The sequence below is a fragment of the Phyllobates terribilis genome, unplaced genomic scaffold (assembly GCF_046119375.1).
Source record: "Phyllobates terribilis strain yellow unplaced genomic scaffold, ASM4611937v1 Scaffold_3__8_contigs__length_932513732, whole genome shotgun sequence".
NCBI classification, from domain to species: Eukaryota; Metazoa; Chordata; class Amphibia; order Anura; family Dendrobatidae; genus Phyllobates; species Phyllobates terribilis.
Window position 1 is genome coordinate 929,474,386 of NW_027362763.1, and position 23,108 is coordinate 929,497,493.

At 49.4% G+C, this 23,108-nt stretch overlaps 1 long non-coding RNA gene across 3 annotated transcripts in view; it reads left to right on the forward strand.

Annotated features, from left to right (window-relative positions):
- Positions 1 to 3,034: 3,034 nt before the first annotated feature.
- LOC141257821 (uncharacterized) overlaps positions 3,035 to 23,108 on the forward strand; it is a 51,838-nt gene continuing 31,764 nt past the window's right edge. For 2 of the 3 annotated variants that reach the window (XR_012318110.1, XR_012318111.1), the window contains exon 1: positions 3,035 to 3,146. This is a non-coding gene — a long non-coding RNA (uncharacterized lncRNA). The remainder of the gene's footprint in view (positions 3,147 to 23,108) is intronic. The other variant, XR_012318112.1, reaches the window with a different exon arrangement.

A 23,108-nucleotide genomic window follows, 5' to 3' on the forward strand; every position in this document is an offset into this window, starting at 1 on the left:
CCATAATGAGGCAGCGGGTTTAGTGCAACACCTGACGGTTCTGGTAGATATGGGTTTCTGTCATTTTCCATTTTCTACTTTTATGGAAAGCTGGAAGTTCTATTTCCTCCAAATCATCTGTTTCTTCTTCAAGCACTTGCAAATGTACTTGAGGGTTTCTGGAGAGGGCATCAGCATTTGCATTTCCATGGCCTGTTCGGTACTTGATGGTAAAGTCGTAGTTCGATAGCCGAGCCATCCAGCGCTGCTCCAATGCACCAAGCTTTGCAGTATCCAAGTGTGTTAGCGAATTATTGTCCGTAAAGTTGGTAAATTTTGAAGCTGCTAAGTAATGCTTGAACCTCTCCGTGACTGCCCAGACCAAGGCCAGGAAGTCCAACTTAAAGGAACTGTAATTTTCCGGGTTCCTCTCGGTAGGTCAAAGTCTTCTACTGGCATAGGCAATTACTCTTTCCTTGCCTTTTTGTATTTGGGACAGTACTGCTCCCAGGCCTACATTACTTGCATCCGTGTAGAGGACAAATGGTAGGTTATGATCTGGGTACGCCAAGATTTCCTCACCGGTCAGGGCCTGTTTCATTTGTTGGAATGAGTCTTCTTGTTTCTTTCCCCATTCCAACGGCGGCTCTGCAGACCTTCTCGTCTTAGCTTGGCCTACTAGAAGATCTTGTAGGGGTGCTGTCATCTTCGTGTAGCCCTTAATAAATCTTCTGTAATACCCCACCAAACCTAAGAACTGACGTACCTCTCTGACGGTGGTCGGCCTCTGCCAGTCCTGGATAGCTGTCACTTTTTCCGGATCTGGCGCTACGCCCACCGCGCTGACCAAATGCCCTAGGTATTAGACTTTTGGCTTCAGCAGGTAACATTTAGATGGTTTGTGCTTCATTCCATACTTTGTTAGAGCTGTAAATACCTCCACCAGGTGTTCCAGATGTTCTTCATAGGTTTTGGAATACACTATGACGTCATCCAGGTATAAAAGTACCGTCTCAAAATTCCGGTGTCCCAGGCAGCACTCCATCAGTCTCTGAAACGTCCCCGGTGCATTGCATAACCCAAATGGTATGCTATTGAATTCTCATAGGCCCATTGGTGTTGTGAATGCTGTTTTCTCCCAGTCTTCTTCTGCAACCCACTAGTGAGATCTAATGTGGAGAAATACTTAGCCGTCTTTAATGCAGCAAGGGACTCCTCTAACCGTGGTAACGGGTAAGCATCTTTGTGAGTGATCTTATTGACCTCCCTGTAATCCACACACATCCTCATAGTGCCATCCTTCTTTCTGACTAAGACTAAGGGGGCCGCCCAGGGGCTACAGCTATCTCTTATAACCCCGGCCTCCTTCATGTCCTGCACCATCTCTTTAGCACACTGGTAGTGGTTTGGTGGGATGGGTCTATGTCTCACTTTAATCAGGGGATGATCTCCTGTGGGTATGTGATAGTGTACCCCTTTTATCCTCCCAAAATCTAATGGATGCTTACTGAATACTTGGCTAAACTCTTGTACTACCCGGTAAAATCCTTGCTTCTGGTGGTCGGGAGTGGCATCAGTCCCTATGTGCAACTGCTGACACCACTCCTCCAGCTGTCCCTTGGGGTTATTGTCCTCCGCCTGACTTGACGGGGGCAAGGGCTCTAGTGTCTGTATGTTGTTATTACTGACAGTGTACAGCTTTGCTACAGTAGCATACCGGGGTAGTTTCACTTCTTCTTCACCACAATTCAACACACGGATTGGTACTCTTCCCCTGCGTACATCCACCACCCCTCTAGCTGTCAGCAGTGTAGGTTTATGCTCTGAATATACCGGTTCTACAACTGCCTGGTATTCCTTTCTTCTGATACCCATAGCTGCTCGACACCATATCATCATTTCACTGTTTGGTGGTAATACAATGGGAAACGGGTCTGTTACCCACCACTGCCAATCTCCCCCCCAGACAGATTTACCTGTTGCTTGTGAAGTAAGGCACAGATTTCTCTTTGAAGGACTCTCCTCCGCCCAATGCCAGCAGTCTCTGCAATCTGTTGGAGTAAAAACAGCACTTCTTCAAGGCAGTTTTCAATCACATTAGTACCAACACCATGTAAGGACATTTGCTATTGGGGTCATCTTCTACCACACATAACCCTTGGCCTCTCAACTCCACCCTCCCCAGCTTTATTGTCACCTCTCTAAACCCCACCTGATTCAGTCGTTGACCATTAGCTGCTAAAATGACAAGACTAGAGTTTGGGAGGCTAAGATCAGCATCAGACCAAAATTGCTTGTAAAGGATATGTGGGATGGTGGTGACTTGTGACCCAGTGTCCAATAGGGCCGATGTGGGGATTCCTTCTATGCCAGTCATATGGGCCCTGCCGTTTTATTCCTGGGGGTTGGCCCTGGGACCCAGGAATCTCGGGTTTAAATGACATCTTCTTGCAAAGTGGCCCGGTTTGTTGCAACAAAGGCAAACGGGTTGTCCTGAAGAATCCGTGTGGTCGGTGGCTCTGCGTCGGAATGGTGCGTTGGTCCCCTGAACGGGCGACTTGTTGATCTCCTCCACGGGCGACATGGCTCTGCGTTGGAATGGTGCATTGGTCCCCTGCACAAGCGACATGAGCTTTCTCCTCATCCACGGAACATCCTCAGGGGATTCAGCTAACTGGATTTTGCTTGGTGGTTGTGCCTCCAGTCTGGCTTGCAAGAGTTTTAGCACGTAGTCCATGTTTTTGGTTAGTTGTAACACTTGATTACGTAGGTCATCAGAAGATTCGGGTACGACAGCTTGTCCTACCGCTTTTACAGAGTCTTTAGGGGTAGGCTCTAAGTTCATGTGAGAGGTATTGTCCTGTCCTGACAATAAAGCCAGGCCATTGAAATACATGTCTATGTTCATTACACATTCCTATGTATTGAGCTTTGTTTGTTTGGTAACAGCACCATCTGCTGACCATTTAATGTAAACGTTTTAGTTTCAGTTTGCAATGTATTTTGGGAGTTTCTGAGGCATTCTGGGAATATTGCAATGCATTGTGGACTTGATATTATGACACTGCAGAAATATCAGCAGCCATTTCCTGCATTCTCTTGAAGAGGTATCAGACCACTCATCTCCTGTCTTATGCTCCTCAAACAGCCTGTCCTAAGCATAGTTGGTAAGTTACTATCTATGTGTTAGTATGCAGTGTAAGAGGTACAATGCACATTAGAAGTATGTTGATGTATTAAATAGGTGTCATCAGTTTGTATTACCTCATGTTATACTGTATTGCAGATTACCTGTATCTATGTATTGTACAGTATATGTTCTGAATACCTTGTTATTACATCCTATAGTTTCACCCTTTCCTGTCAAATCTACAATCAATAAAAGAAGGTTACAAGTTCACAGCCTCTCTTTTTCTTAAAGAAGACAGGGAGTTTAGCTATATGTCTCACTGCACACCGTGCTATCGTGTGAGGACAGAATAGGTATTAACCTGCCAGGATGGGATTGCAGGTTTTGCAGGTAATGGGTCTCGTAGTACAGTTATAGCACGGTCCTTTAAGGTATTAAAATCCACATCTGGATGATCTAGGACCGACATGTGCACCTGCTGACGGTGAAAGTCTGATCTCAACCCATTCATAAACTGTTCTGCAAGCAATTTATCTTCGTCTTGCACATTTGCTGGATCTACCTGTTTTATGGACTGGAGTGCCGCTTGTAAACGTAGGGCAAAGTCTCTGATGGTATCTTGCGGTCTCTGCTTGCATTGGTAGAATAGCATCCTTAGTTCAGACTGTGTGCGTTTTTCAAAAGCAGCTTTGAGCTTATCAAACACATTTTCTATAGAGTCTCCATCAGCATCCCTCCAAGTCTCAGCTTCTAGCTCCGCTGAACCTATTAATTGTCCCTGCACAACGGAGGCTCGCTGCTTTCCTGTCATTGCATACATGTCCAGCACCGCACACATTTTACGTTTGAAGGCTGCTAAGGTACCGGGTTTACCTTCATACGTCGGTAACCACTTGGCTCCCGGTACATACGGCAAGGCAATTGGCATTATCGGGGCCATCGCTCCAGATGCTGCGGCTCCCTCACCAGCTGAGGAACCGGCTGCTGCGTCTTGGGCATCCCCTCCCTCAAGGTCTCGGATATTGTTTGCTTCACTCATGACGGTGCCCCCCTAGTTAACCGTTGCCAGCCGCTACGATCAACTCCTTCAGTAACCGGTGACTCTAAAAAAAAACCGGCGGGGCTATCCTCGCGCTCCTTTAGCAGCGCCCCCGCGACTCTCTCCACTCTGTGACGCAGTTTAATTTCTCTATGGCGCAGTAATGACGGCCTTTTATTACAGTACACAAACTTTCAATAAAGTCCAATTTAAGCACACAGTGCCCGATTCTACCGGGCCCGGTATCCTGTTCGTGACGCCAAACTGAGTCGGTCGACAGGGGTTGGGGTACTCGGATACCGGGATGGATGGGTTACTTCTGTGGGGATCACGGTTGGTCGGTTCCCGGTTCAGTGCCCTGGACCGTCAGTAAAGGGATGGGGGTGAGGATGATGGGAGTATTGTGTCCTGACTAGTGATGAGCGAGCATGCTCGCCACTGCTCGGTACTCGCCCGAGCATCTCAGTACTCGAGATGCTCGGAGCTCGCCGAGTACTTTCAAGATGCTCGGGCTGGAGCTCGGGTCCCCGTCCTGCATGTTTGGTGCTATTTAGAGCACCAATCATGCAGGGATTGTCTGCCACTCACTGTAATGTCACAGTCATGGTGGTTGTGGCATTACAGTGATTGCCCAAATCGATGGGAACAGTGCTCACAGCGAAACATGAAAAGCCGGCAATTCAGCAGCGGCATACACCGGTACACGACAATTTAGAACAGAAAGAATAGAGCATCACACATAGATTACATAGATAGAAACATGTCAGTCACATATTTAATAAGTACAGTGACAGTGTTGGTTACTGTACTTGTTATTTAGTGTTAAAATAAAGGATTTATTAAAAAAAAATAATAGTGTTTTCATGCAGCCATCTCTTTAAAAAAGCCGGCCGGCAATTCCTCAGCGGCATACATCGGTACCCGACAATTTAGAACAGAAAGAATAGAGCATCACACATAGATTAGATAGATAGAAACATGTCAGTCACATATATAATAAGTACAGTGATAGTGTTGGTTACTGTACTTGTTATTTAGTGTTAAAATAAAGGATTTATTAAAAAAAATAACAGTGTTTTCATGCACCTGTCTCTTTAAAAAAGCCAGCCGGCAATTCATCAGCGGCATAAATCGGTACCTGATAATTTAGAACAGAAAGAATAGAGCATCACACATAGATTAGATAGAGAGAAACATGTCAGTCACATATATAATAAGTACAGTGACAGTGTTGGTTACTGTACTTGTCATTTAGTGTTAAAATAAAGGATTTATTAAAAAAAAAAATGGAGTAGGGTTCCCCGTAATTTTAGTCTCTAGCGGAGGTTAAGCAGAAACCTGGGGCAGAGGTTTCAAGCCTGGGAAGGGGGTAATACCCACAGAGCTTCCCAGGCTACTAGTATCAGCCCCCAGCTGAACACCTAGCCTTTACCAGCTATTAAAATGGGGGACTCCCCAAAAAAATAACGTGGGGTCCCCCCTATTTTAATAGCTAGCAAAGGCTAGGCAGACAGCTGGGGGCTGATATTAATAGCCAAGGAAGGGTGCCATGAATATTGGCCCCCTCCCAGGCTAGAAACACCAGCCGTCAGCCGCCGCAGAAATGGTGCATCCATAGGATGCACCAATTCTGGCACTTAGCCTCGCTCTTCCCACTGCCCTGTAGCAGTGGCAGTGGGGTAATAGGGCTGGGGTTGTTGTCAGCTTATAATGCCAGCTGACACCAAGCCCAGGTTAGTAATGGAGAGGCGTCTATAAGACACCCCCATTACTAACTCCATAGTCAAAGTTAAAAAAAACACACACACCCAGAATAAAGTCATTTAATTGAAATAAACACACAATTTTTTAATGTTCTAAATTAAACCATACTTACCGTCAGGCTCATTCCAGCTGAAGCCAATGTCTTCTGCAATAAAAGTAAAATAATAAAGCAACCTCATCCTTACCTTTCCATGGTTCCCAGGACAGCTCCAGCTCTGCTACATTCACATGACAGGCTGGATAGCAGCCGAAAGCTGCCATCCAGCTTGCCATGCCGCAGACACTGAGAAGCGCAGGCATGTTTGCGCTCCTCAGTGTCTGGCTGTGACGGCATCCAGATGAGCCGAGTTCATGTCTAATGAACTCAGCTCACCTCATGCACGTCACTGACAGTGTGGGAGAATTCTCCTGCGCATGCGGTGAGCGTGAGAGAATTCTCCTGCGTATGCGGTGAGTGCAGGAGAATCTTCCCACGCTGTCAGTGACGTGCATGAGGTGAGCTCATGTCCAATGAACTCAGCTCACCTCATGCACGTCATTGACAGCGTGGGAGAATTCTCCTGCGCTCAGCGCTTGAGCAGGAGATTTCTCCCATGCTGGGATGGCATTGAGATGACAGGCTGGATCGCAGCTGAGCGCTGCCATCCAGCATGCCATCCTTCATAGACACTGCAGAGCACAGGCATGCTTGTGCTCTGCAGTGTCTCTGAAGGATGAAATGCTCGAGTTTCCCGTAGACTTACATTGGGCTCGTTGCTCGGGTCGAGCACCCGAGTATTCCAATGTGCTGCCTATTTGTACCTGGCCGGACACAACAATATAGGGAAGCCCTTTTTTTTTATTATTTCAAGAATTTCATGAAATAATTTAAAAAAAATTGACGTGGGGCTTCGCCCTATTTTTGTGTCCAGCCAGGTACAACTAGGCAGCTGGGGGCTGGAATCTGCAGCGCAGGGAGGTTCAAGCTTTCTGCCCGCCCCCAGCGCTGCAAATTGCAGTCCGCAGCCACCCCAGAAAATGGCGCGTTCATAGAAGCGCCATCTTCTGGCACTGTACCCAACTCATCCAGGGCCCTGGTGCGGTGGCTCTCTGGGTAATAAAGGGGTTAGGGTCAGCTTGGTATTATCAGCTGGCCCTAAGCCCGAAATTCATGGGGTCATGCCAATATTAGACATGACCGCCATGAATTTCTAGTAAAGTATTTTAAAAAAACACACACACCCAGAATAAAGTCCTTTAATTGAAATAAACACACAATTTTTTAATGTTGTAAATTAAACCATACTTACCATCATGCCCATTCCAGCTGAAGCCAATGTCTTCTGCAATAAAAGTAAAATAATAAAGCAACCTCATCCTTACCTTTCCATGGTTCCCAGGACAGCTTCAGCTCTGCTACATTCACATGACAGGCTGGATCGCAGCCGAAAGCTGCCATCCAGCTTGCCATGCCGCAGACACTGAGAAGCGCAGGCATGCTTGCGCTCCTCAGTGTCTGGCTGTGACGGCATCCAGATGAGCCGAGTTCATGTCCAATGAACTCAGCTCACCTCATGCACGTCACTGACAGCGTGGGAGAATTCTCCTGCGCTCAGCTCTTGAGCAGGAGAATTCTCCCACGCTGGGATGGCATTCTGATGACAGGCTGGATCGCAGCTGAGCGCTGCCATCCAGCTTTTCATCCTTCAGAGACACTGCAGAACGCAAGCATGCCTGCGCTCTGCAGTGTCTATGAAGGATGGCATGCTGGATGGCAGCGCTCAGCTGCGATCCAGCCTGTAATCTCAATGCCATCCCAGCGTGGGAGACTTCTCCTGCTCAAGCGCTGAGCGCAGGTGAATTCTCCCACGCTGTCAATGACCTGCATGAGGTGAGCTGAGTTCATTCCCACTGCCACCACTACAGGGCAGTGGGAAGAGCGAGGCTAAGTGCCAGAATTGGCGCATCCTATGGATGCGCCATTTATGGGGCGGCTGACGGCTGGTGTTTCTAGCCTGGGAGGGGGCCAATATTCATGGCACCCTTCCTGGGCTATTAATATCAGCCCCCAGCTGTCTGCCTAGCTTTTGCTAGCTATTAAAATAGGGGGGACCCAACATCATTTTTTTTTTTGGGTCCCCCATTTTAATAGATAGTAAAGGCTAGGTATTCAGCTGGGGGCTGATATTAGTAGCCTGGGAAGCTCCGTGGGTTTTACCCCCTTCCCAGGCTTCAAACATCTGCCCCAGCTGTCTGCTTAACCTCCGCTAGAGACTAAAATTACGGGGAACCCCACTCCAATTTTTTTTTAATAAATCCTTTATTTTAACACTAAATGACAAGTACAGTAATCAACACTATCACTGTACTTATTATATATGTGACTGACATGTTATTATCTATCTAATCTATGTGTGATGCTCTATTCTTTCTGTTCTAAATTGTCGGGTACCGATGTATGCCACTGATGAATTGCTGGCTTTTTTAAAGAGACGGGTGCATGAAAATCGGAGGGCACTAGTGTGTTCCAATTGCCCTGCTATGTTTTTCATGCACCCTCCTATATACCCTGCCTGCCTATCTGCCTATATATTCTGCCTGCCTGACGTTTAATTGAGCACCGTTCCCATCGATTTGGGCAATATTTGACCTTCTGCAGACCGCCGGGGGGGACCGCCATAAAAATGCTCGAGTTTCCCATAGACTTACATTGGGCTCGTTGCTCGGGTCGAGCACCCGAGTATTCCAATGTGCTTGACCCGAGCTTCGAGCACCCGAGCATTTTAGTGCTCGCTCATCACTAGTCCTGACGCCTCCTGTGGTAACTGATAAAATCGGTTACCAGCGCTGTGTATGGTTGCTGAGGTGATCAGCATACGGCTTGTACGAACGCTATAGTCAGTAATGTTAAAGGCACACACACACATTAAGTCTTTGTTTCAGTACCTTTCTTTTACTGATGTCCGGTAACAGGTACAGTTCAGGAGGGTAACCAGGTTTTCGGTGCAGGTAGAGATATTCACTCTGGAGATTTGTGAGGCCTCCTCTAACAATGTGTGCGTTGTTTGGGATCAGTCCTGCCTTAAGCTGAACCTGCCACCTTTTACTTTCCTTGGGGTCTTTCTCCACAACTGACAATGAGGACCTTTCCTTGGGGCTACCAATTCTCTTTCTGGGCCCCTGGTCTTATACTTTGTCAAGTTTGGCAACTCTTTCCCCTTCTTCTTCAGGGGGAGTAGATCCTCCTGATTTGTCCGGGTTTTCTATGCTATTCCTGAATTAATAGCAATCTCGGACTCCGGTGTCTGGGTCAGCTAAAGGGATAATAGTTTTATCTCTTTCTTTCTCCTTCTAGCCTCCATCCCTCTCTCTAGGGCGCTTTTACAACACAGACTGGTTTCCAAGTTCAGGGCTTAACTAGTCCTCAGCCAACAGCTCTCTCTGTCTCTCCTCCTTCACCCGTCTCTAGACTAACTGCCGCTTTGCTGTCTCCCGGGAAACTGACTCCTCCCCTCAGACCTGGGGTGGAAGGTGTTGTGTGTGCCCAAGTGTACATCTCTCCCTGCACCTATGGATCCTGTGGTAATCCCCCGCAGGGGTGCCACATACTCACATGTAATTATGTTGATTAATTCACAGTTCTGATGAAGGCCGTATGAGGCCGAAATGTCAATTTAATTTTGAAGAATCATGTAAATAAATTTCTTGAAATCTTTTCACCATATCTTGGAGTGCCAGGTTCTTATTGTTATCTGCATGTGGAGTGGAATCCTATCTGGGCACCCAAAACAATAGGAGTGCCACGTAGCCTTTTCTGACTGTAGTCACAGTATATCATATACCACCACATATTATGCTGTATACTGAATGCAATATACTGTGATACAGACATCCAATTGTGGCACCACAGGGGTCTGGTTTCCACAGTAACGGCAATGTTATGTCTGAGAGCAGGTGGGAGGTCTCTTGGTCAGGAATCCTATGCATGCCACACCTCCTGCCCAGTCCTGGGAGGGGAAGAACTTCCCCTATATAAACCTGGGGCTGAGACAGGGTTAGAGAGTTCAGAGGGAGAGTTCAGCCAGGAGGGCTGACAGGGAGCTGTGGCTCCGGCTGGGCCCAGCTCCTGGGCCATGCCAGAAGTAGAGACAGAGAAGAGAAGCAGCTATGGGAAGAAACAACAGGAGCTCTGTGGGAGCAGTGTTACAAGGAGTCAGGGGCTGGCAGCTGCAGAGCTCGCCCTGGCTGAGAAGATTTCTTACCGGACCCGGAGTCCGAGGCTGTGGGGACTAACTCCTACCCAGCAGCAGAATCCGTCAGGCAGGGGATTTCAGGTCCTCTGGCCAAGAAACCCGAAGGCACGGTCACACGCATGGGACCAGCACCGCCGTCGTGGAGCGGAAGCTACTAGAAGGCCCCGAGTCACCGGCCATACGGGTGAGCACCACACGGTACACTCAGGGACGTGGGCTACTTATACCCGCCTCTAGCAAGGTAGCCAGAAGAGTATCGTTAGTTTGGGAGGCCTACAACTCCGCCTGGCCAGGGGAGATCCCATCTGCTCAAGGACTGACCAGGCCCCAATCGCTAGCCAGTACTCCGGGAGGGTCTATCTTTGTCACCAGTAAAAGACCCTGAACTACACCGTACCGTCTCCGAGTGGTTCCTGCTACCCCCATCATCCACGTCGGCTGCCCTGAGGCCATACCCCTCCCGTTGGGGGTTATACTATCACGCTGCACAATCCTACCACCGGCCTCAGCGGTCTGCCCTGCAGCAGCAGCTCCTTAGCTGTACTCAACGGGTGGCGTAGTCGTCCAACATCTACCGCTGATACAGCGCCACTTAGTCTGACTCCCTGGGCACGGACCGGATCACCGCCACGAGAATACAACCCTCAAGAGATCCGGCTCCGGGTAAGCTCCCGCGTGCGCAACGCAGCGCGACACAGGCCCAGGGGCGCGTCAACTTTTGGCGTAGTCGGCAGGATTTCGTGCCCGCAACCACCGGGTACTGCGTGCCTGAAAAAGACTGTTCAAACTTACCTGTGGTGAAGATTCCCGCCATCCGGCGCCATCTTCCGCTTCCTTCCCGCCATCGGTGGAGTTTTCCCGCCATCCGGCGCCATCTTCAGCCTTCTTCCCGCCATACGTGGAGTTTTCCCGCCATTGGACGCCATCTTGAGGACGCCGCGCGGGAAGAAGAGGGGCGTGGACTCCGAAAGCGCGCGAGAACTGAAGCCCCGCCTCACGTCCGGACGTTGCGTAAGGTCCTGGAAGGAGCCCAGCAGACGCCGACGTCACAGGAGCGCGACGGAAGGTCCTCAACCCTGACGATCCACTGCGGAGCCGCGGCCTACGGAAGAGGATCATCGCAAGGTAGGCCACGGTCCACTAGGGGGGAGAAGGATGCCGGATACGGAGGAGAGCTTCACCGCTTCAACCCCCGCCAGCGCCACCGCTGTTGCGGTCATGCCTTTCACCATGCCCTATATCCCGGGGGCAGCCTGGCTACCCCAGTACTCAGGGGAGTCACATACCCTGCATGACTTTAGAGAAAAGCTGGATAGCCTCTTCCAGGTGTACCCCCTCACAGAAGAGCAAAAAGTGAGCATCCTGGTGGCCCAATTAACCGGGGCAGCCCAAAGGGAGGTAAAGTCCTGGCCACCTGGAAGGAGGACTGTCGCAGAGATACTAACCCAGCTAACCGAGGAGGAGCTGCAGTACTACCAATACGAGGAAAGCCAAGAGGACCCGGACGGGTCTGAGGACTACCCTCAGGAGGGAGCACAAAGAGGACATAGCTACTGAAGGGAAGTAGCGTGAATAAAGAGCTGTAAATAGTTACCCGTAAGGGTACAAGGACTGCTGCTAATTAAAATATGGTCCCCGTTGGGATTAGTGAATTGTTCCCCATGTGCCCCTATCTTAAACCAGGCTGAGGACTGTGAGCAGCCATTCCTTATCCCCACTGACCGAGGACTGAGAGCGGTCGTTCTTTCCCTCTACCTGGCCGAGGACTGAGAGCGGCCATATCCTGTAAATAATTATGTGTTTCTAGTTATTTATAGGAGTCCTTGGTGGATTTACCGGGAATCCTTGTACATGGTTGGAGCGTAACCTAGGAATGGACTAAAGACTGTTAAGGACTCGGGGCAGGACAGACCCCTACCTGGTTACGTCTCCCTGTTTTGGTGAAATGGACACCTTGCTTTTTTTCAAAGACTGCACCCGGTTGCGGACACGCCGTAACCATCTTTATGTGTTTTTCTTATTGTATTATTAGTGTTTATACCTTGTTATGTTTTTCTAAAAATATGTTTAGTCCCGGAGTACTAAATTTCACTAGGGGGGAATGTGGCACCCCAGGGGTCTGGTTTCCACAGTAACGGCAATGTTATGTCTGAGAGCAGGTGGGAGGTCTCTTGGTCAGGAATCCTATGCATGCCACACCTCCTGCCCAGTCCTGGGAGGGGAAGAACTTCCCCTATATAAACCTGGGGCTGAGACAGGGTTAGAGAGTTCAGAGGGAGAGTTCAGCCAGGAGGGCTGACAGGGAGCTGTGGCTCCGGCTGGGCCCAGCTCCTGGGCCATGCCAGAAGTAGAGACAGAGAAGAGAAGCAGCTATGGGAAGAAACAACAGGAGCTCTGTGGGAGCAGTGTTACAAGGAGTCAGGGGCTGGCAGCTGCAGAGCTCGCCCTGACTGAGAAGATTTCTTACCGGACCCGGAGTCCGAGGCTGTGGGGACTAACTCCTACCCAGCAGCAGAATCCGTCAGGCAGGGGATTTCAGGTCCTCTGGCCAAGAAACCCGAAGGCACGGTCACACGCATGGGACCAGCACCGCCGTCGTGGAGCGGAAGCTACTAGAAGGCCCCGAGTCACCGGCCATACGGGTGAGCACCACACGGTACACTCAGGGACGTGGGCTACTTATACCCGCCTCTAGCAAGGTAGCCAGAAGAGTATCGTTAGTTTGGGAGGCCTACAACTCCGCCTGGCCAGGGGAGATCCCATCTGCTCAAGGACTGACCAGGCCCCAATCGCTAGCCAGTACTCCGGGAGGGTCTATCTTTGTCACCAGTAAAAGACCCTGAACTACACCGTACCGTCTCCGAGTGGTTCCTGCTACCCCCATCATCCACGTCGGCTGCCCTGAGGACATACCCCTCCCGTTGGGGGTTATACTATCACGCTGCACAATCCTACCACCGGCCTCAGCGGTCTGCCCTGCAGCAGCAGCTCCTTAGCTGTACTCAACGGGTGGCGTAGTCGTCCAACATCTACCGCTGATACAGCGCCACTTAGTCTGACTCCCTGGGCACGGACCGGATCACCGCCACGAGACTACAACCCTCAACAGATCCGGCTCCGGGTAAGCTCCCGCGTGCGCAACGCTGCGCGACACAGGCCCAGGGGCGCGTCACAATGTTATACACTGGTGTAATATCTGATGTCTGTAGTCATAGTGTGGTATATAACTGTCACATGCTATCCTGTATATAATATCTGATGTGTGTGGTCATAATATATCATATTCCAGTACAGATGAGCGAATTGATTTACAGGCACTGGTCAAACAGTCCAGTCAGTAGTCCCTGGCCACCAGACAAGAGCCCTGCGAGCCTCCTCCTACCTGCCGGCACCTTTTTTGATTATAGTGCTTGTAGGATGTCATCTTTGTAGCGTGACACATACATGACATTGTGCCTGGCTACAAATCAAAGGAAGAGAAAGAGGATGCCGCCAGGTAGGGGGCGGTCACAGGGCTGTTATCCAGCAGCCACTGAATAACCTGATCTTACCACTGGACCACGGTCGTACAAATTGCCTGCCTCTATATACCAGTCATACTGTATATTCTCCTATATATATATATATATATATATATATATATATATATATATATATATATATATATATTGTACTATATGTGGTATACTATGTATACTGTGTGCACAGACATCAAATGGTACACACAGGATAATTAGTCACTGGTACATCATATACTATAATGTGGAATAGAAGTTAACAATGATGATTTGATTGATCAAGTATGCTTGAAAAATTACAAAAAATAATAATTCATAGGTATTTATCTGGCAGACCTGTGCTTATGTGTGGCCACCTTTACTCTGCTAATAAGGTTTTTTAGAAGTGTAGCACAGGGTTTACTGCACCTTTAAAAAGGTATATCCGCTTTAAAAGTGGTCATACATAAGCATAATATGTACTATGTCTGACCACTACAAACACTCATCTGAACTGGTCAAAGTGCTGTCAGTTTTTTCCATGGGCAGCACTTAGGCAGACAATACGATCGTGTGAATACAGCCTATAGAGCAGATGGAAATAAATATGTTAAGGATGGGCCGCTACTCATGGGCCACTGCTCTGTGCTTGCCCCCCAGGCTAAAATTTGCCAGCCAGCCCCCTGCTCCACTGTAATGACTGAACTGTTCAGTAAAAGTTTGCCTGTTGAAAAGCACTTGGTGTTCCCTGGATTGTGTGCGGTGATTCCGGAAAATGAAAGTTTGGATTCAGAGGAGCCTTATGGCCCACAATTGAGTGTGATGCACCCCACACCAAACAGCAGAGGTGTATCTAGGCTTTCTGGCACCCAGGGCAAGAATTCAGTTTGGCGCCCCCCTAAGCACATATGCGATTTGCACACTTAGACACGTGCCGAAGAGTTGCAGGAAGTGAAGCTCATAGTCACGTGACCGTATGAAAATCACATATGAGTGAAGTGGCCATGTGATGACTGATGGAACCTGCAAGCAGAGCTGAATCCTGACAGTGAGTATATTACACACAGTTAGGATTGGCTACAGGGCTTCAGTTTATAATTAAAGGGCTTGTCCAGGTTTGAGATGAAAGTCTGTAGTCACTCTATGTGACTGCAGGCTTCCGAATTCTCACAGCGCATGCACTGCACACTTTTAGGATTCTCCCTTGCACAAGTATGTGATTTGTACACTTCTGGCCACATTCCGATTAGACTTGACAGGCCTCACTCAATTAATCTTCAATGAGTGAGGCCACGCATGTGTAGTCGGCATGTGACCACATGTATGCAAATAGCCGGCATGAAAGAATCCTAACAGTGTGCAGTGTGAGAATTCAGAAGTCTGCAGTCACATAGAATTGGACAACCTCTTTAATGCTCCTAACAGAAATAAAAATATGAGAATTAGTCAGTATCACAAAAAATATTTATATCCAGGTACTTGATAGATGACGTTGTCTCTGGAGTCGTTCTCTTTCTTTTCTTCACCAGTGGGTACTTAGTCCCATTAATATGGGTATATATATATATATATATATATATATATATATATATATATATATATATATGCTTTTCTCCACTCATCCCTCTTTTGCAGCTCCCCTCCTGGGTCCTTTACTACACCACAGCAGGTTGTATTCTTACATCTCCGTCCTTACCAGTCCCCTTCCATACTTTTTCTTGGGGCTGAGCCTGCCATCTTGTCCTCTGCTGGACTTTTTTTTCCATTTTTATTAATAGATTTTGGTCATCAATACATTGACTATATAACAACACTGGCTAATGTATCTGGAGATATTTTGGGCATTTTGTATTGTGGCGCCCCTGAGGGTTAGACCGCCACAGGGATGCTGCACTTCTTTAATGGAGTGTGGTGTTCTTCCTCCGAGGTAAGGCCAGTGTGATAGTCGTGACCCAACCTCTTGCATCCAACACCACACTTCTCCACCAGAGGGAGCTAGTATGCACTAGGTGCTGCTCCCCTGGTTACAGGGAGACTGGGGAACACAAAGTGGTAGGAACCAGTTAGTGTGTGTGGGTGGAGGACTTACAAGTTAGTTACGCTTCAAATTTCATATTTAATGTAAAGCCATCTTTGATCTTAGTCTTTTGCTGGTTCTTCTTCGGCTGTTCTCTGTGCTGTCAACTACTGTGTGTAATGTGACCTCCCTCCGGGAGCGCAGATCCTGTGTGGGCCTGCGCTGGCAAGGGACACAGCCCTCGTACCCTGGCCATGGGACGAGAGGTAGGTTGTAGACAAGGAATGTCTCAACCCGGCCAAGGACCAAGATCAAGAAGGCCCGGAGCTTAAGAGTGTGGCTCCGTAGCAAATGGATCCCAGGCAGGATGCAGACGGAGCGGTGTATGCCACCTGTCCTCGCCAACCTGATATATTCAGGGACTCCGGCTGCAAATGGGGTACCGGCCCCCGACACTGCTACTCTACGTCCTGGATGGGAAAGCCCGGTTAGGCCCAGAGGATCCCACCGGGTATCGGACGGAGCGGAGCTGCCCCCGTGCCCTTGTTCTGAGAGGAGCTCAGAGGGAGACCCGGCCTATTTGCACACACACGGACAGGAAGGAATCGGTCTGTAGTTCAGGAACACTCTGCTGTAAGGTCGTGACTGAATGCTGGACTTACTCGGAGGTTGTCGGGTCCCCGTCTCTGGAGAACACAGGACTCCGCGGGGAGCAGGGAGTCGCCTTCCTTTGCCATCTGAGTGAGTAAAGCTTTGGAAGTTCACCCCTATGGCCTCTGGACTGTTTATTCTGCGCCACACCGCAGGACACGGCGCCCGTCTCCCTCTACTACTACCTCTCATCTATCCTGTCCCTCTGCCCTGAGGCCTTGCTCCGCCTATGGGGAGCAGTGAGAACTTAGGCCGCCATGACACCAGGCCTCGGCGGACTGCAGCGGCGCTGGTGACCCTTCACCAGGCACCACAGGTGGCGTAGTCATTAAAATAAGCCACTCAACCCGGACGAGCCCACAACATCTTCCTTTTCATGTGATGGCCCTGAGCACGGGTCGGGTCCGGGCCACGGCTACATCCCATCTCTTTACCACAGGACCCGACACCGAGTCCCCCATCACCCAGAGTAAACTCAAAAAGGGGCTCTTCCGAGAATGAGGCGTCACAACCTGGCGTAGTCGGCAGGATCGCGTGCCCGCAGCAAAGGAAGAAGTGCCCATTGCTACCGGGTACTGTGTGCCTTACACCTTGGACTGTTGTTTTACACTTAAAATGGCGCCCGCCCAAGAAGAACAGACGCCATAATGCTGTAAAAAGACTGTCTTTGAATGCCTCCCATCGTGGGCTGGGCTCCCGCTTGGCGCCAAAAATGTGGACTGCCCCTTCCATCAGAGACTGTCCGCGGGGTAATGCCCGTCAAACTGGATGGGCTGAACGAAGGCGGGCCTGTTAGCATTCCGCCCAGGAACCGCCCCGAAAGAGGAGGAAGAAGAAAGCAGCAAGGTGCGGCCATTGCAGTCGGAGCTTGGCAGTCAACAGAGGCAGACATGGACGCCTCTGGGGAGCAAGACCATGCGTCTACTGAACCCGGTTCAGGCCCTTCACCCAGCAGAGAGCAAGGCGGCAGCGTGTTGACCTCGGGAGATATCGCATTTCTCCAGCAGGAAGCTCCGGAACTCTTAAAAAAGCAGAAAGAGGCCCAGGAGGCGGCGACTGCTGCGTGGCAGGGGGAGGAGATGCTGCTGCGTATCCGGGACCGCCACCAAGGAGTCGAGGTTCCAGGACAAGTCGACTCGGTGACAGAGGTTGAGAGCGGCCCAGCGACGGGCGAGTGTGCAACCCCTGCCCTGGCTGCAGAGCCTACCGTGACTATCCTGGACCTCATGTCGGAGTACCTAATTCCCCACGCGGTCACCTGGGAGCAAGCGTTGGCTCCAGAGCTGCAATCGGCAGCTATGGGTGGGGACCTGCGGTGCCGCCCAAACCCTGACTCGGAGGTGCCTGAAGCTGCGGAGGAAACTACCGGCTCCAACCCGGACTGGTCCGCGACTTCAGAGGACCCACAGCAACCTGTTCTAACCCCGCTACCCGCACCAGCAGTAACCTGGCCCGAGGCTGAGGAGTGGGCCTGGGAAAACCAGGGGGGCGAAATGATGGGCTTCCCCCGGGAGACCCGGGCTGAAGCGCGGAGGAGGAGCCAATCTTTCAGCTCGCACAGGAGCAGCGTCAGCGGGAGCAGCGCTGCGAGCGCCTCGAGGTGCAGGCTAAAGCTACTAAATCTCGGGCGCGTCAGGAGGAGGCCACCCGTCCCAGTCCCCGATACGAAGGCCAAGTCGTCCGTTTTCACCATGAGGCGGGGTGGGGATTCATCCGGTGTCCCCAGTTCCAGGACGATGTCTTCGTCATCAGGCGGGATATCGAGTCGCGTTTAAGGAAGGGACACCCTGGTCGGAACCTCTCCCCGGGCGACACGGTGACTTTCTCTCGCCACCAGGGGGAGCGTGAGTGGTACGCCCTGGATGCACACAAAGTGTCCGGGAGCAACGCCACCCCGCGCTCAGCCTCAGGGGACCGGCTAGCCTCCGTCGGGAGGAATGAGCCCTTTCCGAGAAGAGAGCCTGAAGTTTAAAGCAGCCCCCGGCTGTTGCAATTTGTTTACAAGTTTTAGTGTGTGTTGACTTTCTTCTAATATTGTTTGATTCCTACCCGGTTTCTAGAGACACGTGTCCCTGCGAACTGGCAGCAGACAGACTCTTTAAATTGTACATAGTTTGCATCTCTTTAGGTGCTCCATATTGGTTTTATATAAAAACCGTGGATATTTCTACCTCAAGACCTCAGAAGAAAAACCTGTCAGAGTGGCTCTCCGGAAGGTCCAACTCGGGATCTTCTTGCCCTGCAGCCACCCCAGGGCCCACGTTGGGGGTTTAGGACATGTCCCTCGCACTTCTGAACTGACTCTGCGTCCTTGCACTTTAACCTGTTTGTTTGCCAAAATATCTCTGGAAAAATGCTAGCACTTTTATAATTTTATACTTTTATACTATATACCTTGTTATACAACGTTTAAGAAATGTGCCTCCCATAAAGGGAAGATAGTTTTGTTATTATAAAAAGAAAATTTCTTGGGTGTTACTTCTTTTGCAGCCCGCAGACGTGCTGTGTTTTACCAGGGGGGAATGTGGCGCCCCTGAGGGTTCGACCGCCACAGGGATGCTGCACTTCTTTAATGGAGTGTGGTGTTCTTTCTCCGAGGTAAGGCCAGTGTGATAGTCGTGACCCAACCTCTTGCATCCAACACCACACTTCTCCACCAGAGGGAGCTAGTATGCACTAGGTGCTGCTCCCCTGGTTACAGGGAGACTGGGGAACACAAAGTGGTAGGAACCAGTTAGTGGGTGTGGGTGGAGGACTTACAAGTTAGTTACGCTTCAAATCTTATATTTAATGTAAAGCCATCTTTGATCTTAGTCTTTTGCTGGTTCTTCTTCGGCTGTTCTCTGTGCTGTCAACTACTGTGTGTAATGTGACCTCCCTCCGGGAGCGCAGATCCTGTGTGGGCCTGCGCTGGCAAGGGACACAGCCCTCGTACCCTGGCCATGGGACGAGAGGTAGGTTGTAGACAAGGAATGTCTCAACCCGGCCAAGGACCAAGATCAAGAAGGCCCGGAGCTTAAGAGTGTGGCTCCGTAGCAAATAGATCCCAGGCAGGATGCAGATGGAGCGGTGTACGCCACCTGTCCTCGCCAACCTGATATATTCAGAGGGACTCCGGCTGCAAATGGGGTACCGGCCCCTGACACCCGACCTTGCTACTCTACGTCCTGGACGGGAAAGCCCGGTTAGGCCCAGAGGATCCCACCGGGTATCGGATGGAGCGGAGCTGCCCCCGTGCCCTTGTTCTGAGAGGAGCTCAGAGGGAGACCCGGCCTATTTGCACACACACGGACAGGAAGGAATCGGTCTGTAGTTCAGGAACACTCTGCTGTAAGGTCGCGACTGAATGCTGGACTTACTCGGAGGTTGTCGGGTCCCCGTCTCTGGTGAACACAGGACTCCGCGGGGAGCAGGGAGTCGCCTTCCTTTGCCATCTGAGTGAGCAAAGCCTTGGAAGTTCACCCCTATGGCCTCCGGACTGTTTATTCTGCGCCACACCGCAGGACGCGGCGCCCGTCTCCCTCTACTACTACCTCTCATCTATCCTGTCCCTCTACCCTGAGGCCTTGCTCCGCCTGTGGGGAGCAGTGAGAACTTAGGCCGCCATGACACCAGGCCTCGGCGGACTGCAGCGGCGCTGGTGACCCTTCACCAGGCACCACAGGTGGCGTAGTCGTTAAAATAAGCCACTCAAGCCGGACGAGCCCACAACATCTTCCTTTTCATGTGACGGCCCTGAGCACGGGTCGAGTCTGGGCCACGGCTACATCCCATCTCTTCACCACAGGACCCGACACCTTGTCCCCCATCACCCAGGGTAAACTCAAAACTCAAAAAGGGGCTCTTCAGAGAATGAGGCGTCACAGTATATTATTATAGTAGGACCATTTTAGCTTTTCTGACGTTTGACTGTGACGTACTACACGTATTGTATGTACATACACATATCCTTTCTGTCCCCTTTCTCCTTTGGGCAATTATGTGTTTATCCGTATATGCTTACCTCTATTATGATAGGTTGTTTTGTGATGGCCATCACTTCTAGATACAGTGCTGGCCAAAAGTATTGGCACCCCTGCAATTCTGTCAGATAATACTCAGTTTCTTCCTGAAAATGATTGCAATCACAAATTCTTTGGTATTATTATCTTCATTTAATTTGCTTGCAAGGAAAAAACACAAAAGAGAATGAAGCAAAAATCAAATCATTGATCATTTCACACAAAACTCCAAAAAAGGGCCGGACAAAAGTATTGGCACCCTCAGCCTAATACTTGGTTGCACAACCTTTAGCCAAAATAACTGCGAACAACCGCTTCTGATAACCATCAATGAGTTTTTTACAATGCTCTGCTGGAATTGTAGACCATTCTTCTTTGGCAAACTGCTCCAGGTCCCTGATATTTGAAGGGTGCCTTCTCCAAACTGCCATTTTGAGATCTCTCCACAGGTGTTCTATGGGATTCAGGTCTGGACTCATTGCTGGTCACCTTGGAAGTCTCCAGTGCTTTCTCTCAACCATTTTATAGTGCTTTTGGAAGTGTGTTTTGGGTCATTGTCCTGCTGGAAGACCCATGGCTCTGAGGGAGACCCAGCTTTCTCACACTGGGCCCTACATTATGCTGCAAAATTTGTTGGTAGTCTTCAGACTTCATAATGCCATGCACACGGTCAAGCAGTCCAGTGCCAGAGGCAGCAAAGCAACCCCAAAACATCAGGGAACCTCCGCCATGTTTGACTGTAGGGACCGTGTTCTTTTCTTTGAATGCCTCTTTTTTTTCCTTTATACTCTATGTTGATGCTTTTTCCCAAAAAGCTCTACTTTTGTATCATCTGACCAGAGAACATTCTTCCAAAACGTTTTAGGCTTTCTCAGGTAAGTTTTGGCAAACTCCAGCCTGGCTTTTTTATGTCTCGGGGTAAGAAGTGGGGTCTTCCTGGGTATCCTACCATACAGTCCCTCTTCATTCAGACGCCGACGGATAGTACGGGTTGACACTGCTGTACCCTCGGACTGCAGGGCAGCTTGAACTTGTTTGGATGTTAGTCGAGGTTCTTTATCCACCATCCGCACAATCTTGCGTTGAAATCTCTCATCAATTTTTCTTTTCCGCCCACATCTAGGGAGGTTAGCCACAGTGCCATGGGCTTTAAACTTTTTGATGACACTGCGCACGGAAGACACAGGAACATTCAGGTCTTTGGAGATGGACTTGTAGCCTTAAGATTGCTCATGCTTCCTCACAATTTGGTTTCTCAAGTCCTCAGACAATTCTTTGGTCTTCTTTCTTTTCTTCATGCTCAATGTGGTACACACAAGGACACAGGACAGAGGTTGAGTCAACTTTAATCCATGTTAACTGGCTGCAAGTGTGATTTAGTTATTGCCAACACCTGTTAGGTGCCACAAGTAAGTTACAGGTGCTGTTAATTACACGAATTAGAGAAGCATCACATGATTTTTCAAAGGGTGTCAATACTTTTGTCCACCCCCTTTTTTAGGTTTGGTGTGGAATTATATCCAATTTGGCTTTAGGACAATTCTTTTTGTGTTTTTTTCATTGAAGACAAATTAAATGAAGAGAATAATACCAAAGAATTTGTGATTGCAATCATTTTCAGGAAGAAACTGAGTATTATCTGACAGAATTGCAGGGGTGCCAATACTTTTGGCCAGCACTGTAAATTCTGTATTACTCCATGTGCATACGGATTTAATACATTACTTGCTAGCATGTTTACCATTAACATGTTCCTTGACATCTTTATGTGTGTATATTCCTCATCAGTCTGAAGACTGCTGCTGAGATCGTTGTACTATTTCACATGTTTATTTATATTAGGGATGTATAATACCATTGGTTGATGTTTTTGATCTCCTGTTCCCTTTTTTGTGCTTAATACATTTTCGTCTGAATTTATAATATACAGGTGTGCATAGCAGCATGTGTGGTGCTTTTTCTTGCTCCTTACATGTTGTGTTTTTCTCCACATGATGTTGCACCCTCTAGCCATTACCCCCTACCAGTACTGCGCCTTCCTCCTTTTCCTTGACTCTTTCTTTTCTTCATCTTATTCATATTCCATGATGACGCTTCTCATCCACAGCTCATCTCTGCAGACTTCCATCTTCTCCGGTCTTCTGTAGCACATTCCCGCGCGATGTCCTTAAAGATAGCAGTGTCATTGTAATGCTCCTGAATAAAAATATCTGCCCTACGCTGAGCCCCTGAATAAATAATTGCCCAAAATATGACCCCACACTGTATCTCTTATGGTACATGCCCTCCACACTGGGCCCCCTCTTCATCTTTTCAGTGTCCTCCCTATAGGGCCCAGTCTCTATACTGTGTCCCCTCATCACTCTCTTGCTCCTGGCTGTGCCCTTACACTGCCCCACATGCTAACTTCCCCCCCACATACACACACATTACTCAGTATTTATTCTGTGCCCACTCACGCTTTTCTCCTCCCATACTGTCTCCTCCCACATTTCCCCCTCCCTTCCTCATACATTTATCCTCTCACTTTCTATACTCCCTCCTCACACGCCCCCCCCCCCGACTCCCCATACTGTATCTGCACACATCCCATCACTCTTACTCCCAAAACTGTTTGTGCACCCATACTCCCACTCACATACTGTGTCCGCACCCATCCCCCACTCCACATACTGTGTCTGCACCCATCCCCCACTCCCCATACTGTTTCTGCACCCATCCGATCATCCTCACTCCCCATATTGTGTCTGCACACATCCCCACCATACTGTTTCCTCATAAATGCCCCCCATCTCAAC